The following is a 7,952-nucleotide window of genomic DNA, read 5'->3' on the forward strand; positions in this document are numbered from 1 at the left end:
TCAATCTATTCCCCAGAATCCTGGGTCCAAGACTTCTCATGCTGTCGACAAAGTGCTCCTCCTGCTGTCCCAATTGAATTTGGAATCTACAAAGGATCACAGTCGTGAGAAATAGATTACCTGGCTATAATCTATTACTTGATCGGTATGTATTCCTCTTTTACATTTCATCTATTAAAGTTGACTTTGATGCTTTTAAAAAAAATATGCTGCCCTGTAATATATTTAATTCTATTGATAAGTTTGAATCCAATTATTTCCACTACTAGGATTTCAAATCGGCTTCTTACAGTGGGTATATATCTAATTCAGACAACTTCACTAATATGTTCACTGAAGCGGAAGTCTGTTAAGGCATAACATAATAGGAAACTTGGTATGCATAGCCTAGCTTCATTACATACCATAATAAAAAAAGCATCAGTGAAGTGAAATCATCAACCAAAACTTGAGATGATTTAGATATAGGATATCTTCTTGTAATTTTGTCTACTTAAAAAGCTGGCTTTCGTAAGTCCGATATATAATTTGTTGGATTTCAGTTTGTTTACAAGGGAGTTCGACTTCTACGGTGAAGCTTTTATCTCCTCTGGATTTCATAACTAAGCTACTGATATATGCACACATAGATATTTATATATCTACACTTAGGTGAGATGGTTATTTCTCTGGAAGAGGATATATGTATGTGTGTTGGATGGTTATTCCCCGTGCTTATACAGAAGAGAGGTATATTTGATGTACTATAAATTAAGGAGGTAAGTATATTTATATATATACACACACACATATATATATAGACAAACACAATATGCTGTAATGTAGGTGGAACGCTTATTCACTGGTAAAGATTGTGATGTGAGGTGTATAAGTGAAAAGATAGTTGTAGTTGAATGCCTTGTGATTATTGGCTAATGTTATGGCTTGGTTTTGATCATATTTGTTTTAAATTCTCTTCTCGAAAATATTTTTGGGAAAAATTCTTATATGTCAATGCTTGAATTCCTCACACTTTTTTATTTGTTTCATTGAGTCAATAATAGATTCACCCCTTTTTCATTACTTTGCAGATCAGCATGCAATTGAGTAGCGATCTCTGTTGTTGCATATTGTGGACACGGGTTAAGTAGGACAAGCTAGAATAATGACGACGTAGTATCCCATGGTGTCATGGCTATTATGGAGGGGCTAGTGTTATTGTGTTGTGTCAACTTCAAATTTATGTCGAACGTTTGTTTGAATAATGCTTGACTGATGTTGGCTAATTTGTTTTGAAATTGGTACCTTGCAGTATGCAAACTGTGATTTGTTTTGATACAAATGAAGGCTAATTTTCTTTTGACTCTTTTAGTTAGTATGGTGTGAATGTGGTTTTAATCCAAGCTACCTAAACTAAGTGTACTTGTATTGGCTTGGTCAATATGCCGATCACGGCTCAAATTGAGTCATGACAATTTACTGCACTGTTCACACAAAATACAAAATGATTTATAAAAAATATGCAACAACAAAAAATTATTTAATCTTACTTTTTTTTGGCTTAGGACGGTTCTTACGGTCCTGATTTACTAAACTCAAGATAAGATGCAATTCCTGACACTGGCTACAAAGCAGTGTTTTGAGTTGAATGCCTCTTCAATGAGTTCTTTAAGATTTTGATAGCTTAAATAGAATAATCATATCTATTTTTTTAAACTAAGAATAATCATATCTAATAATTTTATAAAACTACTAACCAAGATAATAATAGTAAGTACATGTAACATATACTCCTCCTATTTTATCAATTGAGAGTCCATTAAGTTTACATTTTTGTATTTGGGATGCGTCAGCTAAAATGAATGAATAATTATTGTTATTTCTGTTCAAGGCAAATCTTCTTTCGTTTATAGGAAAGAAATGAACCGCTATTTGACAAACTTTGCACTCCATGTCTTCACTTTCTCAAAATGAAAGAAACTAAAAAAAAAAAAAAAGCGAAAAAGAAAAGCAGTTTCTTAAAAAGAAAGAACCTAAAAAAAAACAAAAATTAAAAGCTGTATTCCTGTATTCAAGAGAAACAAGCAATTCCTTCGACGTGCTTCATACTCGGTTTCTATTCCAACTTGTCTGACCAAACCAATCCTTTTTTTGCTCCTCGCCTCGAATCTGAGTTTGATTCACCCATCAGATATTCAAATGCAGAAAGGGGGCACAAATAGATGAACAATGTTTCTCAGGTTTCAACGGGTGCGGCCATTGACATAGAGGGAAAAACAAATACAAACTTCAATCGATTTGGTCGGAGAAGAAAATTTCACACCACAGGGATTACGATTTGCTGAAGACGAAACATGGAGAAGAAAAGCCTACTTTCGTTTTCCTCCGCAAGTCGTTTCACCCAAGACGCAATATTTTAGAGATAATATTCAGACAAAACAAAAGAATTAACAAGAAATGCCATGTCACCTACTTATTAGACATGCCAGGTCAGATTATTTTGGTCAAACTTGTGCTGACTCATCAATTTCGCGGTCAAAGTAATAGATCTGTTAGCATGAGATACCAGTGCACCATTTTAATTACTTTGAGGGTGAAATTGCACTATAAATTACTTTAGGCCACTGAGTGCACCTGGAAAAATACTTGGGGGTGCTGGATGCACCTTAGCCCTTTGTAGTATACATCCTTCCTCAGATGTTCAACATCTCTAAAAAAAATATATTCCAGCTTCAAGATCAAGTTTTAAATCTTATACTCATCCGTTACTACCAATCAAGGAGCATCTAAGCCATTTTGTTACTGAGTTTATCACTTTGTAGCAATCATCTACTATTTTAGAAGCTTAGGTCCAACCTTTCAATTTTATAAGATACATCCATCCTCAAATGTTCAACATCTCTAAAAAAATATTCCAGCTTCAAGATCAAGTTTTAAATCTTTATTTGAGTTTCTAATTAAGCATAATTCAAGCATATAAAATGACCACTATTCTTTTAGGAGCTAATATCTCCTAAGATTGTGAATGGTGGGGGTGATGGTGTACTGAGGTGTCCATAAGATACGTCAAGTTTAATGCTCATGAAATATATTGGTTTATATTGTAACAAACCAGTATATTTACAACAATTCCCCCCCCCCCCCAAAAAATTAACGTAACACATCCGCACACATTACTTACAATAAACTTTTCTATGAACTACTAAAGGATATATTCTTGAAAGATTAACACAAGTCAGTTAGGTCATTTGGAAAGTGAAGCTCCCTCGGGGATCTGATAGTGGTAAAATCGTCATAACAAGTAAAGACAAGACATGTACTTGATGGAGAAGTTGACAAAATACATGTGGCTATAGCAATGGGCTGGCTGCCACAATTCACCTAAGCTTTTCAACCTCAAAGCCTTCCATAAAGACGGTTATAAAAGTGAATATAAAGAACTAGTTCAAATAGCAGTCGCTTATGCCCAAGGCAACCCATTAATCTGATCCTAGCCAATTTGGGTTCATTTCTTCATTTCCAAACTGTAGAGGAGTGGGAGAGTACATAGAGAAAATTAGAAACGACGGCCCATCAAGATATTTGTTTCGTAGAAAACTGGAGTATGCTAGCTTAGTTTCTCACTGAAGCAAGCAAAATTTGGTGATTTTGAAACAAGTATTATTCCAGAGTGGTTTGGTTACAAAGGCTTGACAGCAGAGTCTTCTGTCTTTGTTCAACTTAATCCTAGTTTTGATGGCTTATTGGGTTTCATCTTCTGCTTTGTTATTCCTCAATTCTCCTTAAAAGGGATCTACGTCACTCATCATGTGGATACTATGATGAAACTAACATTTATCAAAAAGGCCCTAGAGGATGGCATTATTCAACGATCGAATTGAATTCAAATAATGTTTCCCTATGGTATGATCCTCTCTATTGTGAACTCATTCTGGAGGATATTCAAAGCAGAATAGGCTCCAGTAAAGCTGGGAAATATAAATCAAAGGTCAAATTTGAATTTAAATTTGGTGATTGCTTGATCAAAGAATGTGGAGTTTGACCAATATAGGTCTCAGACAAAAGGAATTGAAGTTGAGGTTAATAACGGGAAAAAAGAGGCATCGGAATATTGATGAATTTGATGAGTTGCTGTTACCATTCTCACAATTGAATTTGGAACGCAAGAAGAATAGCAGCATCCATCGGATATAAATTATGTATGATTTCTTTTCTGGTATTTATATGCCTATCTTGTTAAATTTCATCTATTAAGCATCTGTCTTTATTTAGTATATATGCATTATGTTAGCAAAAATTATAGGGATGGTGAATAAGTGTGTAAAAGTGGATATTTTCAAAGTTAAATATCTTTTCTGTTTTTAAGTAAAAAAGCTACTACCTTCTAATTCATTTCGTTCTGTTGATATGTTTGAACTGCCTTATTTCCTAACTTGAACTTTGATTTATTGTTGGCTTATTACAATGACCAGGTTTCTTCTCAAGCTAACATCTTTGGCATTTTCCTTGGTGCAGTGTGTAGCAACAAGCAATATGCAGTTGAGTAGGATAAAAGGATAACAGGAAACTTGGTATGTAGTCTTACTTCATTGGATAACATATTCAGTCATAAAAAACCATTTGAAAAATAATCAAACAAAACGTTGCATGATCAAGTTTGTAGCTCAGAATAGCTTCTATTTTCACAGTTTTGTCTATTTTAAGAACTCCTTTTCACAAGTCCTTCTTCTTTGTAGGATTTATGCTATTTCCAGCACAACTTGATCTCTGCTTAAGCTGTTGACGTTCACAAATGCCCTTCTTGGTTTCTTCATTAGTTCACCCCTGCTGGAACCACTGTTTCAAGTAGATAAGTTTTATTGGTCTCTCTTCCACATCCTGTAATTCTTACTGATTTAATAGTACGGGCCTGGAATTGTACCTCTTTTATACGAATGAGTTGTATTTCTTTTTTGTTCATTAAAAGTTCCTTTCCTTAACTGTGTTTCCTTTGCAAGATTCATAAGCTTTGACAGCCCAAAGCAAAAGAGAAAATTATTGTATATCTTCACTATCTGCTTCATCAAATGGGTTAAACTTTGACAGCTCAAACAAACAGCATTGAGAGATACCATTACCTAAGAAGCAGAGCACTAAAGTGATGCATATATGACTTTGAGCAGATTAACTTGTTGGTTTGAAAATAGTAAGTATTTATAATTACTTCTTTTATCTTAACTTTAATTTGCATATATGAAAAGTAGAGTTCTAGAGTGATCATATAATATCGTTTCGTTTGCTTTCTTCTTCATGAGATACTTTCCAAATCATTTTTGGTGTTTTACCACCGGATTAATATTGAGAATTTGATTCTACTTGGCTCTTTCTTTTATTGGGGGGGGGGGGGGCTTTCTTGGTTGTTTGAAGTAATGGAATTAAAAATATAAGATTACAGGAACTATGTGACTTTGATGCTCAGGCGAATAATATAAAAAGAAGAACTATTTGTTTCTTGCAGTGGCATAATTATGCAGACATCAACATTCGACACAGGCTTCCCACAACTACGTTAAACTTGTTTAACAAACGACAGTCCTTTTTTTGTTGGTCGAAATGACAGAGTCCTTAATATAACATATTCTGTTTGAAGTATTAATTTTTTTACATGACATCCCTAACTAACTATAAAACTTTCTAATTAATTAATCACATTTATGTAGTTAATTTTTTTATTAAGAAATTTTCATAGTTCCAATAAATAATTAATTTTAACTGACTTTATTAATTTATATAAAATTATTATTAGAAGCTTATAATAAAATGAGGAGGGAGTAATAATGATCTCAATAGCAGTGGAAATGGCTATCACAATCCAAGCGTAGCTGTGTTTGTATCTAATTACTAGGATTTATTTTTTAAATTTTAGGTCAGAAAGAAGGGCCTTATTCATTGGGTTTTGAATATTTGTCAGTAAATTAATTAAGAGGGTGTTTTCCAATAAATAATTAATTTTAACTGACTTTATTAGTTTATATAAAATTATTATTAGAAGCTTATAATAAAATGAGGAGGGAGTAATAATGATCTCGATAGCAGTGGAAATGGCTATCACAATCCAAGCGTAGCTGTGTTTGTATCTAATTACTAGGATTTATTTTTTAAATTTTAGGTCAGAAAGAAGGGCCTTATTCATTGGGTTTTGAATATTTGTCAGTAAATTAATTAAGAGGGTGTTTGGCAATTTAAAGAAAAGTGTATTTTCACCCTAAATCATAGTTTGAGCCAGATAATTGCCAAACACCCAAATTTTTTGAAAAAGCCTTGGTTTGGCCCAAAACTAAGGTTTTGGAGCCCAAAACCTAGATTTGTAAAGAAGCAGAAAAATTTTGTTTTTGGGAGTAAATTTTGGGTTATTGGATTAATAATTATGCCCTATCACAATACAGCCAATAGTATATGATAAAAACACTCATCAAATTGAATCACAAACTTCACCTCTTTTTTGAAAATTTCTTTGCCTTTGCTCCTTCTAAAAAAATATTTTTAATCTTACATTTTATATATACATATACACATATTAACAATTAATTATATTTTTGATGTTTCATTTATCGTATTCACAAATTTAAATTATTAGAAAATTTATCACTTCAAATGAAAATATAAATAAAATTTATATTTATGACTTTATGTAATTATCATATTAAGTTATATATTTTTTTCATAATTTGTATATAAAAAAAAATACTTCTAATATTAACCATTCAAACATTCTCATTTTATCAAAATTATTTTTTTTTACAAAATCTATTCTTTCAAAAATCTATTTTCAAAATTATTTTTTCTCAGAAATTATTTTCCAAACTATGATTTGTATATATCCAAACAACTCCTAAATAAAATAGTTGTGATGATTGAAAATAAGAAAATATTTATATCGAACCCCACAAAAGTGCCATTGTGACTCACCAAATTATAACACCCACTTGCCCGAATCAGTGGTTACATGCAAAACCATTTCTTCCCAGAAGCTGCAAACCCTTCGCGTAGCCAATACTTTATCAAAGTGACGTTTGACTTTTCCATAAAAATAAAAAAAAAGGTCACTTTATCTTTTTCTACTATAACTTTACTTTTTCATGCACAGGCCACGCTCATTTTGTGTCCCCGCCAAGATTTTATTTATTAAAATATTTCTGCACGGTTTACTATGTTTTGTTTTTTCTTTTTGTTGGCAAAATTTTTTTTGCCTTTTTGCTTCGTCCAACGGCACAAAACTGGAAGGTATGTATAATATTGTCAGTAAACATTAAAAGATGTAAATGGAATTGACGAAATGACTAAACCCGTTGAATAGTTACTGGAAAAATTTCACAAAGTTGTTGAATACAATTAAACTTATTCTGATTCGCATATCGATATTTGTAGATGAAAATAAAGTAGAGACTCAAAGCAGAGCATGTGGTGCGTCTGAATGTTGTAAATTTAAATGTCTATTTGTTATAATATTTAATGAAGTGAATTTCGAGGGTTTTTTTTTTATCAGTTGGGTAATTCCATTCCAGGGAAATAATAATTTTATAAGATCATCAATGAAAATTTTCGCAGGTGAATAAACTAAGTTGCTTTTAACGAATGAGCGTGTTGGTGTTTGTAGATGAAAACAGAGCATGAACTATTGCTCCTTCCAAGTGAGATTTCGACGAAAGTTGTTGAATATCATTGAACTGATTCTGATTCACGTACTGAAGTTTGTAGATGAGAACCAAGTAGACCTGAAAACAGGGCATAAACGAAACGTGCCATAACTTGGGAAAGCCAACCTGTTTTATTATAGTAATTGTGGTAATCATTCTTCTAGATGATCCATAACGTCGGTTTAGGCACAATGGATCCTACCACACCATTTTTCCGTCATCAGTGGATGGAAGTAGCATTATTTAGTTTGACTCTTGCAATAGTTTTGGTGTCTATAAAATAGGTCCAGTTCATTC

The 7,952-nt window shown here is 32.5% G+C and overlaps 1 long non-coding RNA gene across 1 annotated transcript; it reads left to right on the forward strand.

The window, feature by feature from the left end:
- The first annotated feature begins 45 nt into the window (after positions 1–45).
- On the forward strand, positions 46–1,340 carry LOC114762104 (uncharacterized). Its single transcript, XR_003742224.1, has 2 exons — positions 46–145; positions 1,071–1,340. It is a non-coding gene; the product is annotated as an uncharacterized LOC114762104 (long non-coding RNA).
- Positions 1,341–7,952: the final 6,612 nt, after the last annotated feature.

Source organism: Neltuma alba, unplaced genomic scaffold (genome assembly GCF_004799145.2).
Source record: "Neltuma alba isolate B1F8T4 unplaced genomic scaffold, ASM479914v2 tig00011195_pilon, whole genome shotgun sequence".
NCBI lineage: Eukaryota > Viridiplantae > Streptophyta > Magnoliopsida > Fabales > Fabaceae > Neltuma > Neltuma alba.